Source organism: Balaenoptera ricei, chromosome 13 (genome assembly GCF_028023285.1).
Source record: "Balaenoptera ricei isolate mBalRic1 chromosome 13, mBalRic1.hap2, whole genome shotgun sequence".
Classification (NCBI taxonomy): domain Eukaryota; kingdom Metazoa; phylum Chordata; class Mammalia; order Artiodactyla; family Balaenopteridae; genus Balaenoptera; species Balaenoptera ricei.
Genome location: NC_082651.1, coordinates 87,293,815 through 87,319,380, shown reverse-complemented (window position 1 = coordinate 87,319,380; position 25,566 = coordinate 87,293,815). Strand labels below are relative to the sequence as shown.

The 25,566-nt window shown below is 37.6% G+C and overlaps 1 protein-coding gene and 1 long non-coding RNA gene across 4 annotated transcripts in view; one reads left to right on the top strand and one right to left on the bottom strand.

The window, feature by feature from the left end:
* Positions 1 to 5,699, bottom strand: part of LDAH (lipid droplet associated hydrolase) — a 98,344-nt gene extending 92,645 nt beyond the window's left edge. For all 3 annotated transcript variants that reach the window (XM_059942128.1, XM_059942127.1, XM_059942129.1), the window contains exon 1: positions 5,630 to 5,699. The gene's annotated coding sequence lies outside the window, so the exon portion shown is untranslated. The remainder of the gene's footprint in view (positions 1 to 5,629) is intronic.
* Positions 5,700 to 5,754: 55 nt separating this feature from the next.
* LOC132377070 (uncharacterized) overlaps positions 5,755 to 25,566 on the top strand; it is a 46,776-nt gene continuing 26,964 nt past the window's right edge. The window contains exons 1-2 of the long non-coding RNA XR_009506522.1: positions 5,755 to 6,202; positions 17,283 to 17,372. This is a non-coding gene — a long non-coding RNA (uncharacterized LOC132377070). The remainder of the gene's footprint in view (positions 6,203 to 17,282; positions 17,373 to 25,566) is intronic.

Here is a 25,566-nt window from a genome sequence, read left to right as displayed (position 1 = left end):
AAGATTTTAGTTCTGCAGACCCTTTCAAATTATATTATTAAGAAGATTGTGAAAGACAGAAAAAACACAAGATTTCACTAGAGTTTGGAAGCTATCAAAATAACCTAAGCAAGAAATAAGGGCAAGAGTGGGAAAGGAGTGAATGAGAGACTAAAGTCTTGGTAATAATTCTGTAAGGGAATCGGAAGGGAAAGTGACAAAGATGACTTGGATTCTGATGCTAAAGATGAGGGGAATGGAAACACTACAATCCTATCATCAATAAGCAGTACCATTACTTTTAATTCTTGTAGTCTTTGGGTATAAAATATCTCACTCTTTAATTTGTATTTCTCTGACTACTAGTATATTTGAACATCTTTTCATGTTTGCTGGCCTTCTGGACTTTCTTTTCTGTGAACTGTCTATTCATATCCTTTGCCTGACTTCCAAGTGGGTTATTTATCATTTTCGTATTGGTTTGTGAGACAACTTTGTATATTGCTGATATTAAGCCTTTTCTGGACTCCTATATTTAACATATAGCTTCCTAGACGTTTATTTTAATTTTTATTATTCTAGTTTTTACATTATAACTTTTAAGCCATCTATATAAGAATTCAACTTTGTTTTTCTTACAATAGAGAGCTACTTGTGCTAATCCTATTTAATTAAAAAAATCATCTTTTCCCCACTTTTTCATATATTAAATTTTCATACTTACTGGGAAATACGTTTTTTTTTTTTTTTAATTTTTTAAAACTTTATTTTCTGAACAGGTATTACATACACATGGTACAAAATTCAAAGAGTAGAGGAGGGTAGACAATGAAAAGTAAGCATCCTTCTCTTCTCAGTTTCCTAGCTGTTTAGGTTCTTGTTGTTATCAATTTCTTGAGTATCCTTCAAGAGATATTTCAAGCATTTTTAGAACCATATTCATTTACACGTTATTTTTTTCTCACACAAATGGTAGCACACTTTACATAATCTTCACTTTTTTTCACTTAATGAAATATCTTGGGTAGGGAAATACGTTTTTAATCGCAGTGCTATAATGTCAATGAATCTGGCAACTGGGTCCATGATTAATTTTTAATTATTTGGTAAGGGTAGAAATCGAACCAATAAAAGCAAGAATCAACATTACCTAAATCTCAAGTATGGCCAGTGAAAGTTATCTGTTGTACTTAAAATCGTCAGTGTTATTCAAGGGAAAAAGGGGGAAAGGAGGGGGCTTTCTGAATCTGGAACTATATCACAAAACTCCTTTAAAAGTTTTAGTAAGCAAATGTAAATTTTTCATTTCATTTTTGCTTCTTGGTTTCTTTTTTCTAGAATTCCAAAATTCCCGCTCCACCTGCTAGTGGGATACTACAGTTTGCCATTTACCAAGGCCTAGATTTCCTTCTTCATTTCCTTCCCCATTTCCCTTTTATTAGGTTTCTAATATGAAATTGCCTGAAACAAGGAGAGAAAAAGTACATCTGTTCACTTTTCTTCTGCTAATTACAGCAATAATTCTGCTGAGAAGATTAAAATCTTGAGTAAGATGATTAGTTTATATGCACAAATAATCCACAGCTATCATTAATTTTGCTCAGAAATTACATGGATATTCAAAGTAATTCTCCTTGAACGATAAAATACTTTACAAAAGTAAGAACCAAATGTAATTATAGAATTGAAAAGTATAATACATTTTTAAAAACTTGGTGGATGGGTTCACTAGTAGAGTTAAATTGACAGAACAGGATCAGTGAACTTGAAGACACATCAATAGAATTTACTAAATCTAAACAAGACGAAAACAGACTTTTTAAAAAATGAGCAGGATCTCAGGGACTGGCAGGAAAATAACAAATGGCTCAACGTTTGTATAACCAGAGTCCCAGGGATATAGAAGAAAGAGTATGGGGCTGAAAAATGTTATAAAAAAATAATGGATAAAAACCTCTTTAATTTGGCAAAACACATAAAACCTACAGATTCAAGAAGCTGAGTTAACCCCAAATAGGATAAAACCAAAGAAATACAATACAAAGCACATCATAGTCAAACTTCAGAAAACTAAAAACAAAGAAAAAAATCTAAAAAGCAGCCAGAGAGAAATGACATATTTCCTAAAGGCAAACAATAATTTGAATGTCAGCAGATTTCTCATCAGAAACCAAGGAGGCTAGGAAGAAGTGGCAAACGTTTTTCAAGTGCTGAAGGAAAGTAACTCTCAACCCCAAATTCCTTATCAGAAAAAACTATCCTTACTATCCTTCAAGAATGAAGGAGAAATAAAGATATTCTCAAATGAAGAAAAACTAAAGGAATTTGTCACTAACATAGCTCCCTCTTAAGTAAGGTCTCTTAAAGGAAGTTCTGCAAACAGAAAGGAATAAGTGAATAAGGTTTAACTTCAGATAAAAAAGAACAATGGAATAGGTAAAAGCAGTGGTAAATATAATGGATTATGTTTCTCGTCATTAGCTTCTTCAATAATATTTCATGGTTGAAGCAAAAGTTTAATGTGGTATTCAGTGTATGTAGAGGAAATCTGATAATTATATTTAAAAAATGGAAAGGGTAAAAGGATGTAAATGTAAGTGAGGTTTCTACACTTCACTTAAGGTAGTAAAATGTCAATACAAAAGTAGGCTGTGTGATGTTATGTATATATACTGTCATACCTAGGGCAACCATGAAAAAAAAAAGTATACTAAGAGATATACTCAAGAATGTAAACAAGTCAAATAAAATTCTAAAAAGCATTTAAGTAACCTACAGGAGGCAAGAAAAGAGTAACAGAAAAATGATAACAGAGGAAACCAACAACAACAATAAATAATAAAATGGCTGAATTAAGCCCTAACATATCAATGATTATTTTAAATACAAATGGTCTAATTATACTGGTTAAAAGGCAGAGATTGGTAGAATGGATTTAAAAAGAAACATGACCTAACTATATGTTGCTTACAAGAAACTCACTTCAAACATAATGACATTGGTAGGTTGCAAATAAAAGAATGGGAAAAGATATATCATGCTAATATTATTTTTTTAAAAAAGCAACAATGGCTATGCAACTATCAGATAAAGTAGACTTTAAAGCAAAGAAAATTACTGAACAAGGAGGGACATTTCAGATTAATCCACCAAGAAGACATCCTAAATATACATGCACTGAACAACAGACATTCAAAATACATAAAGCAAATACCAATACAGCTAAACGGAGAAAGAGAAAATTCCACAATTATAGTTGGAAACTTTTAGCAATGAAAACAACTACTAGACAGACAATCAATAATGTATGGAAGAACCTAACAATACCATCAACCAACAGGATATAATTGACATGTAACTGACATCCAACAACAGCAGAATACACATTCTTTTCAAGTGCCCATGGAACATTCACCAAGATACACCTCATCATGAGCCAGAAAACAAACGTAAATTTAAAAGAACTAAAATCATACAGCTTATGTTTCTGACCATTATAGAATAAAACTAGAAATCAGTAACAGAAAAGACAACAGGTAAATCTCCAAATACTTGGAAACCAAAGAGCACACTTCTAAATAATCCATGGGTCAAACAGGAAGTTGCAAAGGAAATTTTAAGAATACACAGAACTCAATGAAAATGAAAAGACAATACACCAAAATTTGTGAGATACAACAAAAGCAATGCTGAGAGGGAAATTTATAGCACTATATGCTAGCATTAGAAACAAGAAAAGGTCTCAAATTAATAATCAAGAAACTAGAAAAAAGAATAGTAGAATAAACCTAAAGCAAGCAGAAGAAAATGATGGAGCAAAAATCAATAAAATTGAAAACAGAAAAATTAAATAAAGTGCTAGTTCTTTGAAAAAGATCAATAAAATCAATAAACCACCACTGAAAAAGAGAGAAGATGCAAATTACTAACATCAGGAATGAAACAGGGGTTATCACTAAAGACCCTACAGAATACTATTGCCCTGATACCAAAACTGGACAAAGACAGTACAAAAAAAGAAAACTACATGGGAATTTCCTGGTGGTCCAGTGGTTAGGACTCGTCACTTTCACTGCCTGTGCCTGGTTCAAACCCTGGTCCCTGGTCGGGGAACTAAGATCCCACAAGCCATGCGGTGTGGCCAAAAAAAAAACCACAAAGAAACAAACAAACCAAAAAAAAAAACCCAAAACAAAACTACACACCAATACCTCTCATATCTGTACCTTAACAAAATATTAACAAATAGAATCTAGCAATGTATAAGAAGAATTATGTGGGATCTATTCCATGTATATTCAACATTCAAAAATCAATCAGTGTAGTCCACCATATCAAGATGCTAAAGAAAAAACATATGATCACATGAATTAACTAAATGCACACCCTATGACACAACAATTATACTATTGGGCATTTTTCCTAGAGAAATGAAAACATATTCACAGAAAAACCTTCAAGCAAAGATTCACAGCAGTTCTATTTGTAACAGCCCATAACTGGATACTACGCAAATGTCCTTCAACAAGTGAATGGTAAAACCAACTGTGGTACAACCATACCATAGAATACTACTCAGTGATAAAAAGGAACAAACTATTGACACACTCAACAACTTGGATGTATCTTAAAGGAATTATGCAACCTGTCTCGTGTAGAAAAATAAAAAAACCCAAGGGTGACAGTTTACAGTAAGGCCTATGTGTGGATGAAAAGCAGGGTGAGCACTAGGTGTCTGCTGCAAAGAACTTCAAGGGAGCTGTGAGAGTCAGTGTATGGGTCATTCTTTAAGAGTTGATGTTTACTGAGTGCTTATTACATGTAAAGCACTGTTCCAAGTGTTGTATGAATTATCTCAGTTAATAAAATAATCTTATCAAGTGGCTACTACTGTACCCCATTTTATACATGAGAAAAAATGAGACAGACTATTTCTGAAAAATACCATGATGCATGGCACTCGGTAGAGGCAACAAAAGCCGCAATTGTTTCCCCAAAATGCTGCACTCCAAATTCAAGGGAGCAAGCGCCGTTTTGACCTTGGCGCCACGGAGAAATATTACCGCAGCTATAGTGAACCTCAAACAACTGGTTAGGGGAGTGTCAAGTTCAGAGATTGGTGCAAGAGTCAGTTCTCAAGGATACCTGGTGTAACAAATTTGGGAGAGGCGTGGGGGAGGAAGTTGATCCTGATGAGAAACTCGATTCCAAACCAAAAGAGCCCGTTAATGGACAAGGTTGGAAACTGAGACCCAGGGAGGGAAGAGAGTGACTTGCCCAGGGCTACAGGCTTGGTTGATACAAGAACTCAGACCTTTGGAGTCCCCGGCCCAGACTCTAGTCACTTCTAGTCACTTCTTCCCTGCCAGTCGCCCAACGTCCTGGACCTTACCCCCTAGAGGGGCCGCCATAAGACTCTCCACAGGCGGGCTACAGTTAGCAGTACAAATGGTACGTTCCCGCTGGGCAAGCAGCCAAAGGGGCTCCCGGCCAAAGTGGCCCCGAACCCCCGAGCGGTCGCAGCCGTCTGGCTAAGGACAGCACGGGCTCTGCGAGGAGCCATAGAGAGGAAGGGTTCCAGCTCCCGCGTGCCTGCCCGGCCGTCCTTTCTCCTACAAAGTCACCCCGAACGTGGGAGGCAGGTCCTCACCTGTCAGCCTAGAAGGCAGCTGGCTCTACCGTGGCCGTCCTGGTTAGGCGTCACCGGGACCGGAAGTCCCGCCTCTCTCTGACGTCACAGCACCGCGCCGCGCGCCGCTCTCGGGAACTGGTGCCTTTAGGACACGTGGTGTGGCGGGGTTTGGGAGATTCTTGACCCTGGGTTGGGCCCTGTGGCCCAGATCCAGCGAGACCGCTGGGAAGCTGTCGCTATGCTGGAACTGTCTCTTCCCTTTCATTTGAATTTCATCCGCCTCTTATTTTAGTCATCCTTGATACACTTCAGCTTCCCTTTCTCCAGTTCTCCCCCGTGCCCATGTTTCCCTTCCTACGTTACTGGTTGCATCTCTTCCCTTCCTTTCCCCACATTCACAGGGAAGTTGGTTCTCAGTTGCCCTGTTTACTAGCATTAATATGCCCAGCCTCTGCTACTCGGCCCTTTAGCAAAATGCTGAAAATGCCTATTCCAGAGGTATTTCGAGCTTACCACATCCAAACTCCATGAAGACAAAGGTCATATTCATCTTGCGAACTGTTGGCATCCTCAGCACCTGGCACGTAATAGGTGAGTGGCATATATCTGTTCAAAAATGCAATAGAGAAAACAAAGTAGTTTTATAGCCAGGGGTAGAAGCAGACTAGTAGACTGGCAAATCAGTAATCTCCCCCACACATAGAAAAGAAGACTTGATCCTTTTTCATTCAACATCTCAGTGATAGGCACCACCTTCCAACCAGTTGTTGGAAGTTGACTGGTACCTCTTCGTTACCTTCCCTGCTTTCACTTTACTTCCTAAATATAATAGTTAACCCAATGAGTTTAGAAGATGCCACTCACTGTGCTAAGAGCTTCTCATAAATCAACTCATTTTTAATCCTCACAGCAACCCCAATGAGGTCAGTATTAACGTGTGACCATAGAGTCTGGAAACATAGACAAATGCACAAAATTAGTGAATGATTACACTACAGTGACATTACATGGTATGTTCAAGGTATTGTCCCTCATTACTAATGCACAGCTCAATGTATGCAAAATTCCGATAAGTGTGGTTCAAATGCAGCAGTTCTTTCAATTCTTGCATATGCATTTATGGTGCATTGCTCAAGTGATTTGTGTCTCTGACTTCTTTAAATAAGGCTGTGCCAGAAATGTTAACCAAAGAGGTTCCTTTTTTTTTTTTTTTTAAATCTATCTTTCCAGACCTCTGGCCAGTCTGTGTTATTATCCCCATATTATTTGCTGTTCAAATAGTTTCTACTTTCTACCTTCTAGGCACTTATTAGGATTGCACTTCCCTTATAGTTCAGGGGTGGAGAGTGGAGGAAGGGAGGGACCAAGGGGATGTGAGTAATTCTGGCTAATGAGTTGTGAGGAGAATGCTGTGTCACTTCCAGCCGAGCAGTTGATTTCTTGTGTGAGATGCTCCAAAACTTCACTTTTTCCTTTGGTGAGGTGATGGCAACATTTGAATGATGTCTGTCCCAAGAGCCTGTGTCCTTCAGTAGCTGCTGCTACATAAAGCCTATTGACCATCCTGTGATGAATACTTCGGAGAAAGAAAGAAACCTCTGTTGTTACTTTTGGTGTTCTTACAATGTAGCCTGTCCTAATTGATACACAGGGACAGCCACACAGAGAGGATCTTTTTTCTCACGCTCTTGATTTTAATTCTAAATGCTCAGGGGAGACTTTCTGATTGCCTTGTCTTGGGTCTGGTTGTCAGCAATTGTCCAATCATCAGTAACAAGCACTAGGGGTCATATTGTACCTTGTAGACAGGGACCATCTGCTACAGTTAAGGGGATTTTAGCGAGCAGGCAAACATTCCACAAAGGTGTCTACTACAAGCAGACATGGCTATAAAATTAGACCATTGTATACTGATTTAAAAACAATAAATGAAATTGAAACAGATTCACCTTTTACAAGAATTTTAGACTCTCATTACTCATTCAACGTTTCTTGACTACCTATTACATTCCAAACACTCTTCCAGGCACAGAGGACGCAAAGGCAACCCAGAGAGAAAAACACTTGCTCTCACCAAAACCCAAAATAAATTAAATACATTGACATATAGTGACAGTGGAAGAGGAACTAAAAGGCAGAGTAAAAGCATTCATTACCTACTGCTGCTTAACAAATTACCCCAAAACATAGCAGCTTAAAACATTTATTATCTCGCACAGTTTCTGAGGGTCAGGAATCCCGGAGAGCCTACCTGGAGCTCAAAGTCTTTGAGGTTTCAGCCAAGCTGGTTGCTCAGGGCTGCAGATATCTCGAAGCTCCACTGAGGCTGGAAAATCCAGCACTAAGCTCAGTCACGTGATTGTTAGCCAGCCACTGTTCCTCACTGGCTGTTGGCCAGAGGCTGACCTACTCCAGGGGCATCTGGGGACTCATTATAAAAGCATTCAGGGGCTGACTCCACATTTCATTAATTTAGCAGTGTCCACAAAGAGATGCAGTGCAGGATCTTCTGACTGTTTAACTTCATGACTGCATGGCAAGGAATAATTTATGGAAAGAAAGCTTCAAAAGGTAAATTTAGGCTTATGTAGAATAATTATTCTAATTATGGAACTCTAAGGAATGTAAATTACTAGAAGGAGAGACTTTTGTCAAATGAGAGTAATGGCTAATATTTCCTGAACATTTACTGTGCCAAGTTTTGTGCTAAATGCTTTACATAGGTCTAGAAGGGAAAGAGAAGTTTGAGGACAGAGTTCAGAATGATGGTCTGAGATAAATGGTCCCCTCTTTGCCCAAACCATATGGATTCATGTCTGAGTCCTAGCAAGAGAAGGATTATGGCAGGAAGCAGAAAGAAGAAATTTCCCACAAAATCTCTGAGAGATTTTGGGATCCCAAGGCAATGCAGCTCAGGAACCACTGTGACAGAGTACCAAGGAAACCTGCCTTCTGTTGAGCAGAGAAGCTGTGCAGTGTCCCGTGGACAGGGGATGATTTAAGGAGACTGTCAACCACATGTAGCACTTACAGGGAAGAAGTTGCAGGGGAGGTAGTGTCTCAGCCTCCTGACATTTTTTTGGACAACATCATTGAAGAGAAAGAGGAAAAAAATAAAAAGTTTGCATTTCTGATATGGCCCAGATCAACTATGCAGGGATCTTTAAAAACAGCTCCTAGAAACTGCCACAGCTGTTGGGGACACTTTAGCAGAGGTAAGAGAGTAGTTGGGGACACTTTGCAGAAGTGATTGAGGGCCCACAATAGCAATGAGAGTGAGACAGAGTGGTAGGTAACACTTAGATCTTTCTGATAGGAAAGAATATTTCTTTTGTGTGTGTGTGTGTGTGTGTGTGTGTGTGTGTGTGTGTGATGAGAACTTTTTAAGATTTATTCTCAACAACTTTCAAATATGCAATACGGTATTATCGACTATAGTCACCATGCTGTACATTACATCCCCACAACTTATTTATTTGATAATTGGAAGTTTGTACCTCTTGACCCCCTTCACCCATTTCACCTACCCCCAAACTCCCTCCCCTCTGGCAACCACCCATCTGTTCTCTGTATCTACGAGTGTGGTTTTGTTTTGTTTCGAAAAACAGGAAAGAATATTTCTGGTGGATGTTATGAGAATGTTAGAAGGACCTGCACTTATTAATAAAGTATGTTCCCATCTTCCTTATTATTCCATTACACAAAGTTAAAACTCTTAGTTTAGACACCCTTTGAATTAAGATATGTAGATTGAATATTATATAAAAAGGAACAAGAGAAAGAAAAAGAAGAAAAGAGCAAGGAAATAAGAGAAAAAAATAAAGATTTATTTCTAAGTGTAGAAGACAACTAAGATTTATCTTCAATATATATTCTAGAGAGAGTATCAGTGAATTTTGAATTGTGGTTTTCCACTGGTTCTAATAGTGAATTTTCTCATTTGTAAATCTTTAAGTGTGAACAGTTCTAAATGCTTGTAAAAATACCATTGCTCCATGCAGCCTCCTTAAGATGGCTCTGGTGTACCCTGAGATCTACATAAATGTCTTTTTTCAAACATTTTAGGTCAAGAAGTCCACATAATGATTCTCTTAAACATAAATTTAAAATCAGTAGCTAAAAATCGACAAAACCACATTTAACCCCCATATTATAGTTATACTGTTCCTCCTGACCAAGAGATAGCTGGTCCTAAAAGCCAGCACACTTGAACTGTGAGACTTGGAGTGTCTCACTATAGGACTGTTCACTGATAACATTGCCTTCGTAGAGGCACTTGGCTAATAAAAAGAATGAACTAAAAAAATCTGGCAAACATCAACATTTAGATGTTAAGGCCATCAAAAATAATACATATATATGTATATATATATATATACATATATATGCGTATATATGAAAGAGACTAGAATAATATTTTTATTTTAAGACTTTCAAGGTCATTCACCACATGTTATATAACTGCAGCTCCAAATGTTTTACTGTTATCCATTGATATGATCCATTAGTCCCCCTCAATGAAACCATACCATAAAGAAGCTTTTAGTGGCAGAGCACGGTATGTTAAGGATAAGAAAAATATGGGAAATGTAGTTCAACTATCTCTATAAATTAAAAACAAAGTAGAGATTGGGACTAGCTACAGATGAATATCTCCTGAGAGTATAGTATGTTCCCATTTTATTGGGTTCCTCAGAAACTAATTGCTCGTTTCAACAAGGTTTTTGTGGGCTAATTATACTGCTACAGAACTTTTACACATCGTTCCTTCTTATTTTTTAATGGAGACTTTATATTCCCCAGTAAAATAAGAATGGAGTTTTTCATAAATCAAAATGTCTATCTATATTATCCATCTATTCAACCGTCATAGACTGAGTAATGGCCCTCCAAAGATGTCCTTGTCCTAATCCATGGAATCTGTAAGTATTCTGCATTACATGACAAAAAGGGCTTTGCAGATATGATTAAAATGTGTTATGGATCTTGAGATGAGGAGAGTAGCCTGGATTATCCAGGTGGGCCCAATGTAATCACAAGGGTTCATATAAGAGGGAAACAGGAAGACTAGAGTCAGAGAAGCTATGTGACACTGGAAACTGAAGGAGAGAAGAAAATGTGATGGTGAAAGCACTAGTCATAGTCAGAGAGAGATCGGAAGATGCTATGCTGCTGGCTTGAAGATGGAGGAAGGGGCCACAAACCAAGGAATGCAGGCAGCCAATAGCTGGAAAAAGCAAGGAAATGGATCTCCCCTAGGCCTTCCAAAAGGAACACAGGCCCGCCACCACCTTGCTGTTAGCCCAGTGAAGTTGATTTTGAAGTTCTTACCTCCAGAACTGTAATATAATAAATTTTAAGCCAATAAATTTGTGGTAATTTGTTTCAGCAACAATAGGAAACTAATATACCAACTAAATAAAGGCTTAGACATTTCTGTTTTGTAAACAAGTGAATAATATTAGTCAGGTAGAATTCAGTCTTCAGAGTACAGGCTTTTACCCAAATCCTATGACTTCTCTTACTTCCTCCAAACGTGACAGAAGCCCATTTCTCTTTCATTGTTCCTCCATTATGCTATTTGCTGAATAAGTGCTACATCATTTTATATGAGACTTGAGCATCTGCGTATTTTGGAATTGGGGGTGCCAGAATCCTGGAACCTATCCCTTGTGGATACCAAGGGACGACTGTATTCCTGTTTCTTGTGACTTTTGATAAGTGTTTAATCTTGATAGAGAGAAAGCTAATTGACTAATTTATGTTTTCCTCTAATGTTTGAGTTTCTTTTGGCTTAGCCATGTGTATTAGTTTTTAAGTTTATAGCTTAAAAATTCATTATGTTGTGTCCTTAAAAACTGCAAAGGAATTCTACTCTCAGTCCAAACCAACCAGACTAACGTATTTGTTTCACACTCTCAGTAGCAACCTTAATGAGGCCCAGGCCTATGATTTAGCTCTCTGTGAATTATCCAATGGAGATATTGTTCTCCACAATGCTGGCTACCACACAACAGGGGAACTAAAATGTCTACTATTCTCTTGTTCTGTTATTATGGTTTCTCTGTTCAACTTCTGCTTTCTTCGATTTAGATCCTTTTAAAAGAGTCTCATGCTTTCCTATCTTTTCATAGTCTAGTTCCTGAAAACTAAAAAGTAGTCATGTCATTAGCACAGAGTACATTTTCATTTATGGTCTTCTTTAGAATTCCTTACTGAAATTGATAGCATTAAACAAAAAAATTTTTTAAATGTTGAATTTCTGACATTATTAAAGCATCTTAACTTTTAGTTTAAGCATCATTCATTTTTGTAACATTTCAGAGAGGTCAGAGAACCACATTCATTTTCCTTTTCTCTCGCTTTTTTTGATCTTTTTTTCCCAGATGGTAAAATTGAGATATGGACCGCAAAGAGTATCTCTGGGGACTGAGTGGATGCCCGAACTTTCGGCTGCCCACATCTGGCCTTCTCCCAATGCTTGGGGAAATATTCCACATGATAAATTTTATAACATCCTAAGCATTGTGCTGGGCTTGGTTCAAGGTAACTCCTTCTAGCTGAGGAAATGAGAGTATCCCACATAAAACTGTCCTGATATTGTAGACAAGCTCATCATCAAGTGCCATATTGAATATCATGCTTTTAAGAGTTAGACGAGGGGGAATTCACTGAACTACAAATTGGGTAAGAAGAGCTTTTGACTGAAAGGAGTTCTTGAGTCCTGCCTTGAAAGATAGCTACTATTTGCGTAAAGGAGAAAGAAAATGGCATTCTAGATGAGGAGATTGATTTAACAAAATATAATAGTCTAAATTAAATGGTCTAAGTGGCATGATCCTGTGGAGAAAAGTTGACTCTAGTCTCAACTTTGCACAATCAAGACTAATAATGCTTTTTTGTACATCATTATTGGAGTATAATTGCTTTACAATGGTGTGTTAGTTTCTGCTTTATAACAAAGTGAATCAGCTATACGTATACATATATCCCCATATCTCCTCCCTCTTGCCTCTCCCTCCCACCCTCCCTATCCCACTCCTCTAGGTGGTCACAGAGCAACGAGCTGATCTCCCTGTGCTATGTGGCTGCTTCCCACTAGCTATCTATTTTACATTTGGTAGTGTATATAGGTCCATGCCACTCTGTCACTTCGTCCCAGCTTACCCTTCCCCCTCCCTGTGTCCTCAAGTCCACTCTCTACGTCTGCATCTTTATTCCTGTCCTGCCCCTAGGTTCTTCAGAACCATTTTTTTCTTTTTTTTTAGATTCCATATATATGTGTTAGCATACGGTATTTGTTTTTCTCTTTCTGACTTACTTCACTCTGTATGACAGACTCTAGGTCCATCCACCTCACTACAAATAACTCAATTTTGTTTCTTTTTATGGCTGAGTAATATTCCATTGTATATATATGTGCCACATCTTCTTTATCCATTCATCTGTCAATGGAGACTTAGGTTGCTTCCATGTCCTGGCTATTGTAAATAGAGCTGCAATGAACATTGTGGTACATGACCCTTTTTGAATTATGGTTTTCTCAGGGTATATGCCCAGTAGTGGGATTGCTGGGTCATATGGTAGTTCTATTTTTAGTTTTTTAAGGAACCTCCAAACTGTTCTCCATAGTGGCTGTATCAATTTACTTTCCCACCAACAGTACAAGAGGGTTCCTTTTTCTCCACACCCTCTCCAGCATTTATTGTTTGTAGATTTTTTGATGATGGCTATTCTGACCGGTGTGAGGTGATACCTCATTGTAGTTTTGATTTGCATTTCTCTAATGATTAGTGATGTTGAGCATCCTTTCATGTGTTTTTTTGCTATCTGTATATCTTCTTTGGAGAAATGTCTACTTAGGTCTTCTGCCCACTTTTGGATTGGGTTGCTTGTTTTTGTGATTTTGAGCTGCATGAGCTGCTTGTAAATTTGGAGATTAATCCTTTGTCAGTTGCTTCATTTGCAAATATTTTCACCCATTCTGAGGGTTGTCTTTTCATCTTATTTATGTTTTCTTTTGCTGTGCAAAACCTTTTAATTTTCATTAGGTCCCATTTGTTTATTTTTGTTTTTGTTTCCATTTCTCTAGGAGGTGGCTCCAAAAGGATCTTGCTGTGATTTATGCCATAGGGTGTTCTGCCTATGTTTTCCTCTAAGAGTTTTATAGGGTCTGGCCTTACATTTAGGTCTTTAATCCATTTTGAGTTTATTTTTGTGTATGGTGTTAGGGAGTGTTCTAATTTCATTCTTTTACATGTAGCTGTCCAGTTTTCCCAGCACCACTTATTGAAGAGTCTGTCTTTTCTGCATTGCATATTCTTGCCTCCTTTATCAAAAATAAGGTGACCATATGTGCGTGGGTTTATCTCTGGGCTTTCTATACTTTTCCATTGATCTATATTTCTGTTTTTTGTGCCAGTACCATACTGTCTTGATTACTGTAGCTTTGTAGTATAGTCTGAAGTCAGGGAGCCTGATTCCTCCAGCTCCGTTTTTCATTCTCAAGAGTGCTTTGGCTATTTGGGGTCTTCTGTGTTTCCATACAAACTGTGAAATTTTTTGTTATAGTTCTGTGAAAAATGCCAGTGGTAGTTTGATAGGGATTGCACTGAATCTGTAGATTGCTTTGGGTAGTATAGTCATTTTCACAATGTTGATTCTTCCAATCCAAGAACATGGTATATCTCTCCATCTGTTTGTATCATCTTTAATTTCTTTCATCAGCATCTTATAGTTTTCTACATACAGGTCTTTTGTCTCCTTAGGTAGGATTATTCCTAGGTATTTTATTCTTTTTGTTGTAATGGTAAATGGGAGTGTTTCCTTAATTTCTCTTTCAGATTTTTCGTTCTTAGTGTATAGGAATGCAAGAGATTTCTGTGCATTAGTTTTGTATCCTGCTACTTTACCAAATTCATTGATTAGCTCTAGTAGTTTTATGGTAGCATCTTTAGGATTCTCTATGTATAGTATCATGTCATCTACAAACAGTGACAGCTTTACTTCTTCTTTTCCGATTTGGATTTCTTTTATTTCTTTTTCTTCTCTGATTGCTGTGGCTAAAGCTTCCAAAACTATGTTGAATAATAGTGGTGAGAGTGGACAACCTTGTCTTGTTCCTGATCTTAGAGGAAATGGTTCCAGTTTTTCACCATTGAGAACGGTGTTGGCTGTGGGTTTGTCATATATAGCCTTTATTATGTCGAGGTAAGTTCCCTCTATCCCTACTTTCTGGAGGGTTTTTATCATAAATGGGTGTTGAATTTTGTCGAAAGCTTTTTCTGCATCTATTGAGATGATCATATGATTTTTCTCCTTCGGTTTGTTAATATGGTTTATCACATTGATTGATTTGCGTATACTAAAGAATCCTTGCATTCCTGGGATAAACCCCACTTGATCATGGTGTATGATCCTTTTAATGTGCTGTGGGATTCTGTTTGCTAGTATTTTGTTGAGGATTTTTGCATCTATGTTCATCAGTGATATTGGCCTGTAGCTTCCTTTCTTTGTGACGTCTTTGTCTGGCTTTGGTATCAGGGTGATGGTGGCCTCGTAGAATAAGTTTGGGAGTGTTCCTCCCTCTGCTATATTTTGGAAGAGTTTGAGAAGGATAGGTGTTAGCTCTTCTCTAAATGTTTGATAGAATTTGCCTGTGAAGCCATCTGGTCCTGGGCTTTTGTTTTTTGGAAGATTTTTAATCACAGTTTCAATTTCAGTGCTTGTGATTGGTCTGTTTATATTTTCTATTTCTTCCTGGTTCAGTCTCGGAAGGTTGTGCTTTTCTAAGAATTTGTCTATTTCTTCCAGGTTGTCCATTTTATTGGCATATAGTTGCTTGTATTAATCTCTCATGATCCTTTGTATTTCTGCAATGTCAGTTGTTACTTCTCCTTTTTCATTTCTAATTCTGTTGATTTGAGTCCTCTTCCTTTTTTTCTTGATGTGTCTGGCTAATGGTTTATCAATTTTGTTTATCTTCTCAAAGAACCAGCTTTTAGTTTTATTGATCTTTGCTATTGTTTCCTTCATTTCTTTTTCATTTATTTCTGATCTGATCTTTATGATTTCTTTCCTTCTGCTAACTTTGGATTTTTTTACTCTTCTTTCTCTGATTGCTTTAGGTGTAAGGTTAGGTCATTTATTTGAGATGTTTCTTGTTTCTTGAGGTAGGATTGTATTGCTATAAACTTCCCTCTTAGAACTGCTTTTGCTGCATCCCATAGGTTTGGGTCATCATGTTTTCATTGTCATTTGTTTCTAGGTATTTTTTTATTTCCTCTTTGATTTCTTCAATGATCTCTTGGTTATTCAGTAGTGTATTGTTTAACCTCCATGTGTTTGTATTTTTTATAGTTTTTTTCCTGTAATTGATATCTAGTCTCATAGCGTTGTGGTCGGAAAAGATACTTGATACGATTTCAACTTTCTTAAATTTACCAAGGCTTGATTTGTGACCCAAGATATGCTCTATCCTGGAGAATAAGACAAATATAATGCTTTTACCTCAAATATTTTCCCTAAGGTTGTTCACAGCTTCTACTGAAGAATTGCCCTGTGCTCCTTCACGTCCATTTCAACATACTTTCCAAGCCTTCGTGACCTTACATATCTCATGTCCTCTGCCTGGAATGCTATTCTCTTCCCTGGTAACCCTACCCAATTCGCCCAGAAAATTCCTACACAACTTTCAACACTCAAATATCACTGTCCTTACTTTCCTGGGCAGAATTAGACTACTTGGCTTTCAAGATACCTTAAACATATCTGTAGTCTTACATTTATTACATCTACAGTATGTTCACATGACTGTTTTTTGTTGTTGTTGTTGTTTATTTGTTTTGATGGAACATTTAAAAGCAAATTCCAGACACTATTATTTTAACCTTAAATACTTCAGTATGAATCGCTAACAGATAAGGAGTTTCAAAGAAAGAGCAACAATACCACTATTACACTGCACAAAATTAGCAGTAGCTCTTTAATGTTTTTAAATATCCATCTCGTATTCAGTTTCTCTAAAATGGATCTAACTGACTGTGTCCTCATGGTTCCAATCTGGGGCTTCTAGGACAACAGTAAGTGTTTGCATTTTACCACTGGAGTATATTAATGTTGTCATTTACTCTCATTGTAGAGCCTCTGATGGTCTATTTTAGACAGTGTAGCAAGGACAAAATTTAAAATGGAAAATAAAATGTAGATAAAATAAAGTTTTAGCTTTGAGCATGAATCATAGCATGGCCTTGGATTTATTAAATAATGTACTCTTAAGCAAGTTGATAGCCTTCTGGAGGCAAAATCTATCTCGTCCATCAGTGGTCCTAGAAGGACATCCAAAGAGCAGTTATTGGTAGAATAGCCTCCTGAGGGTGGGAGCAATACTCTCCTATTGGGTCTCTCTCTTGATGGATATAGACCATAGGCTAATGGTCAAACCAAATGAATTTTTAAAAAACCAACAAAACCAACAAGCCTGAATATAATTTTCGCTCACAATGTTTCTTTTCAAAATGAAGGACCTCAATTAGTTTAACAGTCCTGGCCTCTCTCAAGCCCCTCTGCACTCTGCCAAGGGAAAGTGGAGTGACTTGCCTGATAACGTAACTTTTGGAAGAATAAACTATTCATGGTTAACTCATTTTTGTTTTCTTCTTCTGGGAGCTAGCATCCCATAGGGAGTAGAAGGTCTTTGCTCTTCCATGATATAACCTAAGCAACTCTCCACCCCTGTAGAAGATTGCCTCTGACTGAGTGGGTAAGTCTGTTTAATTCTGGGGTTCACTTTGCAAGCCCTTTTGATATGCATGCTAGCTATGGGCCCTAATATAGCCTTTATCAGAAATCGAGATGATATTTAGGCCTCCAGGTGTTCTGTAAGCATAAATAAGACTAGGGTCTTATTTCTCAGTTTTTTCAGAATCCAGATGAAGGGTACTATTTTGGGGGTCTTGTCAAAAATATAAATAATAATAAAATGGTATGTTAATACGCTGCTATATTCTATTGGCTAATATTTTACATAGAATTATACATTGATATTCTTAAGTGGGATTAATTTGTGGCTTTTAGGGGTTTTGTTACCAGTATTACACTAGTTTTATAAAAAGAATTTAGAAGCTTTCATTCTTTTTATTTTCTATGCTCTGGAACAATTTAAATAGTATTGGAACTATCAATAATTTATATTTTCTCTAAAAATCACCCTTTTAATTCTGGCTCTCATATTTATTTGCTTAGAGTTGAGCAAAGTAGTCACTTATGAATCTTTCAGTTTTCTCTGTGTTTGTGGTTATTCCATCATCATTTTCAACTTTTGTACTTTTGTGCTATCTCTCATTTCCCCACTTGATCAGATGACCTAACGGTTTGTGTTTATATATTTCTACCTTTTTTTTGGAAGAAGCAGCTCTTGGATTTATGTAATAGTTTTATGTTTTTTCTTTTCAAATTCATTATTGAATACTTTTTATGATTCTTCCCTTCTGCTTTCCTTGACATTCTTTTTTTCCTACCTTGAGACTTGTTTGTAAATATAAACTTTCCAGCTATGAATTTTCTTCTGAGCTTTGCTTTGCTTCTATCCCATATTTCTGATGTACTGATGGGTAAAGTCATTTGATAAGCAGGCAGATTTGCCCAGTTGAGAGACCTACTGTCCTGTGAAGAAGAGAGCTGAACAGTCCATTGTTTGGATAAACATGTTTCCAGGAAGTCTCTTAAGCAATAAAGTTATTCCCAATAATTTTCTGCCCTTCCCATTGAGAGATTGTATTTTGTGTCCCATTGGTATCAAACTTGTGGCTTGTTTTGGACAATGAAATGTTAACAGATGGTCCACTGAGCGTTTCTACCCTTGTGGGATTCTGTCATTCCTCTTATCTCTCTGCCCCAAGATCAGTGTGTCCCAGATTGGGGTTGTTCATTTATCCAGGGTCCCAGAATGAGGAAGACATGGAATAGAGGTGGAAGCAACCAGTGAGGGATGTGTAATGGGAGCAAGAACTAAATCTTTGTTGTTGTAAACTGCTGAGATTTCTGAGGTTTTTTGTTATTGCATCATCAGCTGGCAAAACTGTCTGACACAGCATATATTGAATATATTTATGTATATATATTCTTTTATATGTACCTTTATATACTATATTACATATACATATAATATGCATACTCAAATATGGCATAGTAACATCTTTTGAACAAATAATGTATAAGTATATTTTATGGAACTTAAGATGTAATTTTTGCTAATTAAATTTTATCAAAATTTATAGTTGTGTCTTTGCTTTTATGACACATATGTGGTCATAGTCATGATTTGTTTGATTCCAAGCCTTTGGTCAAAAAAGTTCCTCCATTACAGGTTTGTTTCTTTGAGAAAATCCCATTGCTCTATACCCGTCAGCTTTGGGACATGGTTATAGAAATTCACTAATATGAAAAATAGCACTGCCTCTACTTTTTGCAATTTTTAAATTCTCATTTTATTACTCCTTAAAACCAGTGGAAATGACCTGTAATCATAGTGATATAATATATCTTTATAAATGATCTCTCTTATAGAAGGAAAAAAATGGTCTTCTATAACCATCAGATATATAAACAGTGTGGGATATGAAGATAGTTTAAAAAATTCTAAACAGGGAAAAGAAAATACTCTATATTTTTCTTGAAAACATAGTTAAGAAGTCGGGCAATATTTAAAGATTCCAAAATATGCATCTTATTTTTAACACAATAAATTAAGAGTTGTGCCTTTGATTTAGCAAGTGCTTATATAATTTTTCAAATCTTGTAATGTCTTATAGAATATTAAACATTTATTGATAGATCTAAGCAAAAATGTAAGATGTCAAAACTATTTGAATATAATGTTTTTGGTTCAGTGCTCCCTGCCTTACATTGTCATTATTTTACACGGCAAAGCTGGCATAAGTGAGAATTTGGTTAATTGTCTAATTTTGTTCTTATAAACCCCAATTCTCTATATGTTAGTACAAATCTGAGTTTTAGTATGCTAATCTCTGAGTAATCAAATATGCCTAGGAAAAAATAATCTGCAGGGGAACTGCAACTACAGGCCATATGATTTGCATTATTAGTACTTTCCATGTAATAATTCTACACATTGTTATCATTAGCAACACTATTTCAATCATGAATATCACCAAGTTCAGAAGAAATCATTTCTGAATTGTCTCTATTAGACCATGATCAAGAGGAAAAAATACAAGACCTAGTTTTCCTTTAGTGTTGTATCTGACATTTTTAAATAGACTCATTTTCTGTGGTTTCATGTAACCTATTACATTTGTCACTGAATGGCAAGGAGGCCTGTCTCTCATTAGCACTTCCGCTGGTACTTGAGAAAAATATCCTGGAAGAAAAAAGATTCAATTTCCCCCCCTGGATTTGGAGGCATTTGATTTTTTTGAGAATTTCAGTGAATATCATCTCTAATTTTAGTTGAATACCCCTTACCATATGATGTTACAAGATATAACTAACATACTATCCGCCTAGAAATATGTTTCTCTTTGATCCTAAAAATGGCTTTTGATTAAAAAATTGGCTCTCCATTATGTTAAGAGTGAGATAGGATTTAAGTGGTGGTGGGGGAGACTGATCTATAAAAGACAGAACAAAAGAATAGATCAGAATTAAGTGTTACTTTTTTATCCGTCTCTTAATTTTTTCCCTCCTTTATGTTCATCTGAGCCCCAGGATTCCCTGTAAACTTCTGCAGATTTGGAATGTGTTTATATTGGGTTTGTCTGTAGTGTGTTGCGTGTGTGTGTGTGTGTGTGTGTGTGTGTGTGTGTCTTTGGAAGGAAGTCTTGGAAAGTGTTTTTAGCCCAGTTGTTTGCCTTGCTCCTCCTTCCTTTTTCTCCCAGCACTAGAGATGTTCTTAACATCTCTTAGTGACTCTATTGGGGTGAACCATTTAGGATGTGACAGAATTCCCCTTGCACCACTCATTAATGGACATATCCTAACGTGAGTGCTGAATGATCTTTGAGTTGTGAACATTAGACTGTGTCACTCCCATGCTTAATATTGCTTCTTGGCTCCCTCTTACCTAAAAGCTGAAACCCACACTCTATCCAGCATAATAAGGTCTTCACGATCTGGTCCTAATCTTCCATTCTGGCCTCATCTCCACCCTCCAGGAGTCTAAACTTTCTAGAGTTTCCCTACAAGCTATATTCTGATCCCTTTGTCTTTGCACATCCTATTTGTGTGGCCTGGGATGTTCTTCACCAACTGGGGAAGCTAATTAATTCCTTTCGTTCCTTTTGTTTTAACTCAAATTCTAAACCTTTTCAGTGAAGCCTTTCCTACCCTGCCTCAGGCATCCTACAGAGTTCCCACTGTGTTTTGTACACACCTGCTGAAGTAAAGACGGCTAATTTACAGCCAATCCAATATCCCTTCTCCCCTCTTCCATTCGTAAGAGATCCCTGATTTTATTTGGAGTGGCAGTGTGCCCAATTCCTAAACTTCTTTTGGCCAAGTGATCAATCTCTGGCCAATGAAATACAAGTAGATGCTGAGTGGGACTTCTAAGAAATCCTCTCAGAAGGCGAAAACTGGAACTGGCCTTTTTTATCTTTACATACTGCCTGAAATGTGGATGTATTGGCTGGGGCTCCAGCATTCATCCTGGACCACAAGGCTCCCTTGAAGAAATACCGTGTGTTAGAGATGGTGGGGCAGAAAGAAGGAGAAATCTAAGATTGACACTGTGAGGTTACCTTAACAGCCTTGGACTATGTACCTCTGAACTCTTCACATGAGAGATAGAGGTTTATTTATTGTGTTTTAACCTGGCCCTATTTAGGTTTTCTGTTACGTGCACCAACTCTAATCTTGACTGATACATCTGCCTTACAGCACTTACCAAAGTGTATAATACTGGTCTACTTTCATAGATATCTTTCCTGTGTTATTTCCCAGTAGGAGAGCTGGGGTTACTGTGTTGTGTTCTAATAGAAGGATCAAACGGAATCCCGCCAGGGCATGACTCTTGAATTGGTGGTGGTGGTGAGGGTGAGGTCTTCCAAAAGGTCATTCATTTCTTTTCTGCCTTTTTTTTTTTTTTACCATCTGTCACTATACAAAGATATTACATAATTATTGACTATATTCCCCCACACTGTACATTTCATACTGTGACTCATTTGTGACTGGAAGTTTATACCTCTTTCTCTTCTCCCACACCCCCTCCCTCTGGCAACCACCAGTCTGTACTTTGTATCTATGACTATGTTTCTATTTAGTTATGTTTGTTCCTTTGTTTTGTTTTCTAGATTCCACATATAAGTGAAATCACAAAGTATTTGTCTTTCTCTGTCTGACTTATTTCACTTAGTGCAATACCCTCTAGGTCCATCCACGTTGTTTCAAATGGCAAGATGTAATTCTTTTTTTGATAGCTGAGTAGTATTCCATTGTAAGTATGTACTCCATCTTCTTTATCCATTCATTTATTTATGGGCATTTAGATTGCTTCCATATCTTGGTTATTGTAAATAATGCTGCAATGGACATAGAGGTACATATAGCTTTCCAAATTAATGGTTTTGTTTTCTTTGGATTAATAACCAGGAGTAGAATTGCTGGATCATATGGTAGTTCTTTTTTTTTTTTTAAGATTTTTTTCCCTTTTAAAAAAAACCAATCAATTAATTAATTTTTTTTGGCTGTGTTGGGTCTTCGTTGCTGCGCATGGGCTTTCTCTAGTTGTGGCGAGCGGGGACTACTCTTCGTTGTGGTGCACAGGCTTCTCATTGCGGTGGCTTCTCTTGTTGCAGACCACAGGTGGTAGGCACGCAGGCTACAGTCAATGTGGCACACAGACTCAGTAGTTTCAGCTCACGGGCTCTAGAGCACAGGCTCAGTAGTTGTGGCACACGGGCTTAGTTGCTCCGTGGCATGTGGGATCTTCCTGGATCAGGGATCGAACCCATGTCCCCTGCATTGGCAGATGGATTCTTAACCATTGTGCCACCAGGGATGTCCCCACATGGTAGTTCTATTTTTAACTTTTTGAGGAATCTCCATACTGTTTTCCATAGTGGCTGAACAATTTACATTCCCACAAAGAGTGCCTGAGGGTTCCCTTTTCTCCACATACTCGCCAACACTTGTTATTTGTTGTCTTTTTGATAATAGCTATTCTGACAGGTGTGAACTGATATCTCGTTGTGGTTTTGATTTGCATTTCCTTGATGATTAGTAATGTTGAGCATCTTTTCATGTGCCTATTGGCCATCTGTATGTCTTCTTTGGAAAAATGTCTATTCAAGTCCTCTGCCCATTTTTAAATCAAGTTGTTTTTTTTTTTTTTAATGTTGAGTGTATGAGTTCTTTGTATATTTTTGCTATTAACCCCTTATCAGATATATCATTTGAGAATATCTTCTTCCATTCAGTAGGCAGCCTTTTTCATTTTGTCGATAGTTTCCTTCACTGTGCAAAAGCTTTTTAGTTTGATATAGTTCCATTTGTTTATTTTTGCTTTTGTTTCCTTTGCCTGAGGAGACATATCCAAAAAAATTTAGCTAAGACCGATGTCAAACAGTATACTGCCTATGCTTTCTTCTAGACGTTTTATGGTTTCAGGTCTCAAAAGATCATTCTTGGTGTCTGTCATATAGATGAGAGGCCAGAACCACTGTAAGGGGGAACTCAGTGGATAAAAGAAATAACTGAGCCTTTCTCACCCTCTCTGAACCTGAACTATGAGGAGTCTAGGTTTTTATAAGGACGCCTTCAGGTGAGGAGTGTTCAAGTTTGCCTTTTTATCCCTGGAGGCCCATGAGGATGTAGACTGAGTGGGACCCCTGTAGCAGATCACAAAGTGAGCATGAGTAAGTCATAGCTTATGAGTCAATTTATTCTAGATGTGTGCTACTCTCTGTGTGTATTTCCATTTTAAATGTTTCAGGTGCATCTAAGCATTATTCAGGAGACCAAGGCAAGGGCCTGTGTCCATCTTGGGCATGAGGATATGCAGAGTCCTTCTGAAGTCAGCATGATGGTAACTACAAAAGTCAACCAGGGACCTTAAGAGTAAGGGAGAACTCAGGAGGAAAGAGTGAGTGGGGGAAGACACCCTTTTCCCCAAGAGTACCTGCTTTCAATGCAAGATCCTTCGCTAAGGAATATGGAATTTCTCTTCAATTACAAACATGTATGATGTTAGTTCTAGAAGGGCATATAGAGGTCATTTAGTCCAACCCTCTCATTTTACAGATGACCCACAGAGGTTACATGAACTCACCTATGTCAGTGGCAGAGCCCATTCAATATTCTTTCCATTGTGCAATATTGATACCAGGTTATCGAACAAGTCAATTTTCAATGAAATAAAACATTTAAAAGTTGTGTGTTTATGCATTTTTATGGAGAAGAAATTCACAGTTTTTTAAAATCAAATTTGCCAGAGCATCCATGAGCCATAGCATAAATAATAAGTTCTGGGAGGATGACAGTTTTCATCACAACTTCTTCACCAGCTTTCCAAGCTCTTGTGAATGAGATTCCAACACATTAAGTCCCTCCCACCCCCCAACTCCATTTACCAACTGATTTTCTCCTGAAAAAGTAGCTTTTATTCTCACAGAAATCTTCTTCCTTTGATGTCTCACCTTACTTTTACTTATGGCTTTAACAGGAAAATACCTTTCCTACAGTAGGTGCTCAATTCAGAGGTATATGGATTTTCTGTATCCGATTCTACCTGCATAGAGATGGAAGTTTGTTTCTATCACCATTGATTGTATTGCAAGGTTCAGGGCACTTCAGTCAGTTACATTTTCCTTTGTTCTTCACAAGTGTTTTCTCAGTTCAAATGACGATTTGAACTCAGAAACTCTCTCATCCAGTATGGTTTCTGACCTATATTGACTCTGAATATTATATTCACTTCCAAAGTAATTTTTTTCCTTTATTTTTATTTGATATTTTATGCATCATGCTTCCTTTATTTGGACAAAGTAGTTAACAAAATAAAATATCGAAACATTAACATCTTTGAATGAATGAATGAATAAACAACATTGTGAAAGAGAAGCATTGACTCTGAGTGCAGCTGTGGATGGTGTAAGCTATGTCGCCAGTCATCTTGGCTGGGTCACTGGTGTCTCAAATCCACTCCATGCTTTTGAGACAATATTTGTGGTATGATGCTGTTGAAATAGTACCTGATTCAGTTTTGTTCCTATTGTGTCCTTCTGGCCCTTCTCTCACCCAGTCAAATGGGCACTCCACATTCCCTGCATCAGGGTAGGAAAGACACAGCAGAAGACAGAAAGAAAGCCATCCTTGTTTTTGTTTCAAAACTCTAAGCCTCAGTGAAAGGGGAGAAACTCAAGTGACTGGACTATAGATTGGAAGACTTTTTGATAAGAGGACGCTTGGGGACATTCTTTAGTCTGGGAGGGTTGCGAGAGAAAGGGGAAGATACAACCAATTAAGGGAGAGCTTGGTGGAACTGGGATGGACCATGGGGAAAGGAAGACAGATGGCATCTGGAGACCATTCCATGTCCCGCTTGAGCAAGCAATTAAAGTATTCACTACCCATGAGCCATAAAGGAGTTAGACCAGTGTCCACAGGCTGTCTCTCCTTTTGAGCATCCCCTGGGTTGAGGAGCTTTACTACTTGCCCTTGGGTTTAGCTGCCTAATAAGAAACTCCCTAGCAGTGGTCAACTTGCCACTCATGACCCCTCAGCAGGAGGAGTTACGACCTTCTTTTCAGAGCTTTTGATTGGAAGGTACCCAACCACTCTGTATGGGACTACCTCTTACTTGGTGTCCTAGGACATCCATAATCCTCCTGAAGGAAGGCAGCATCCTGGTGAGTGAGACCAAAGACTTGTGACTTACATTTAGTTTGAACTGATCAGAATCAGCTCAAGATCTCCACCACATCTTGGCCTGTGGT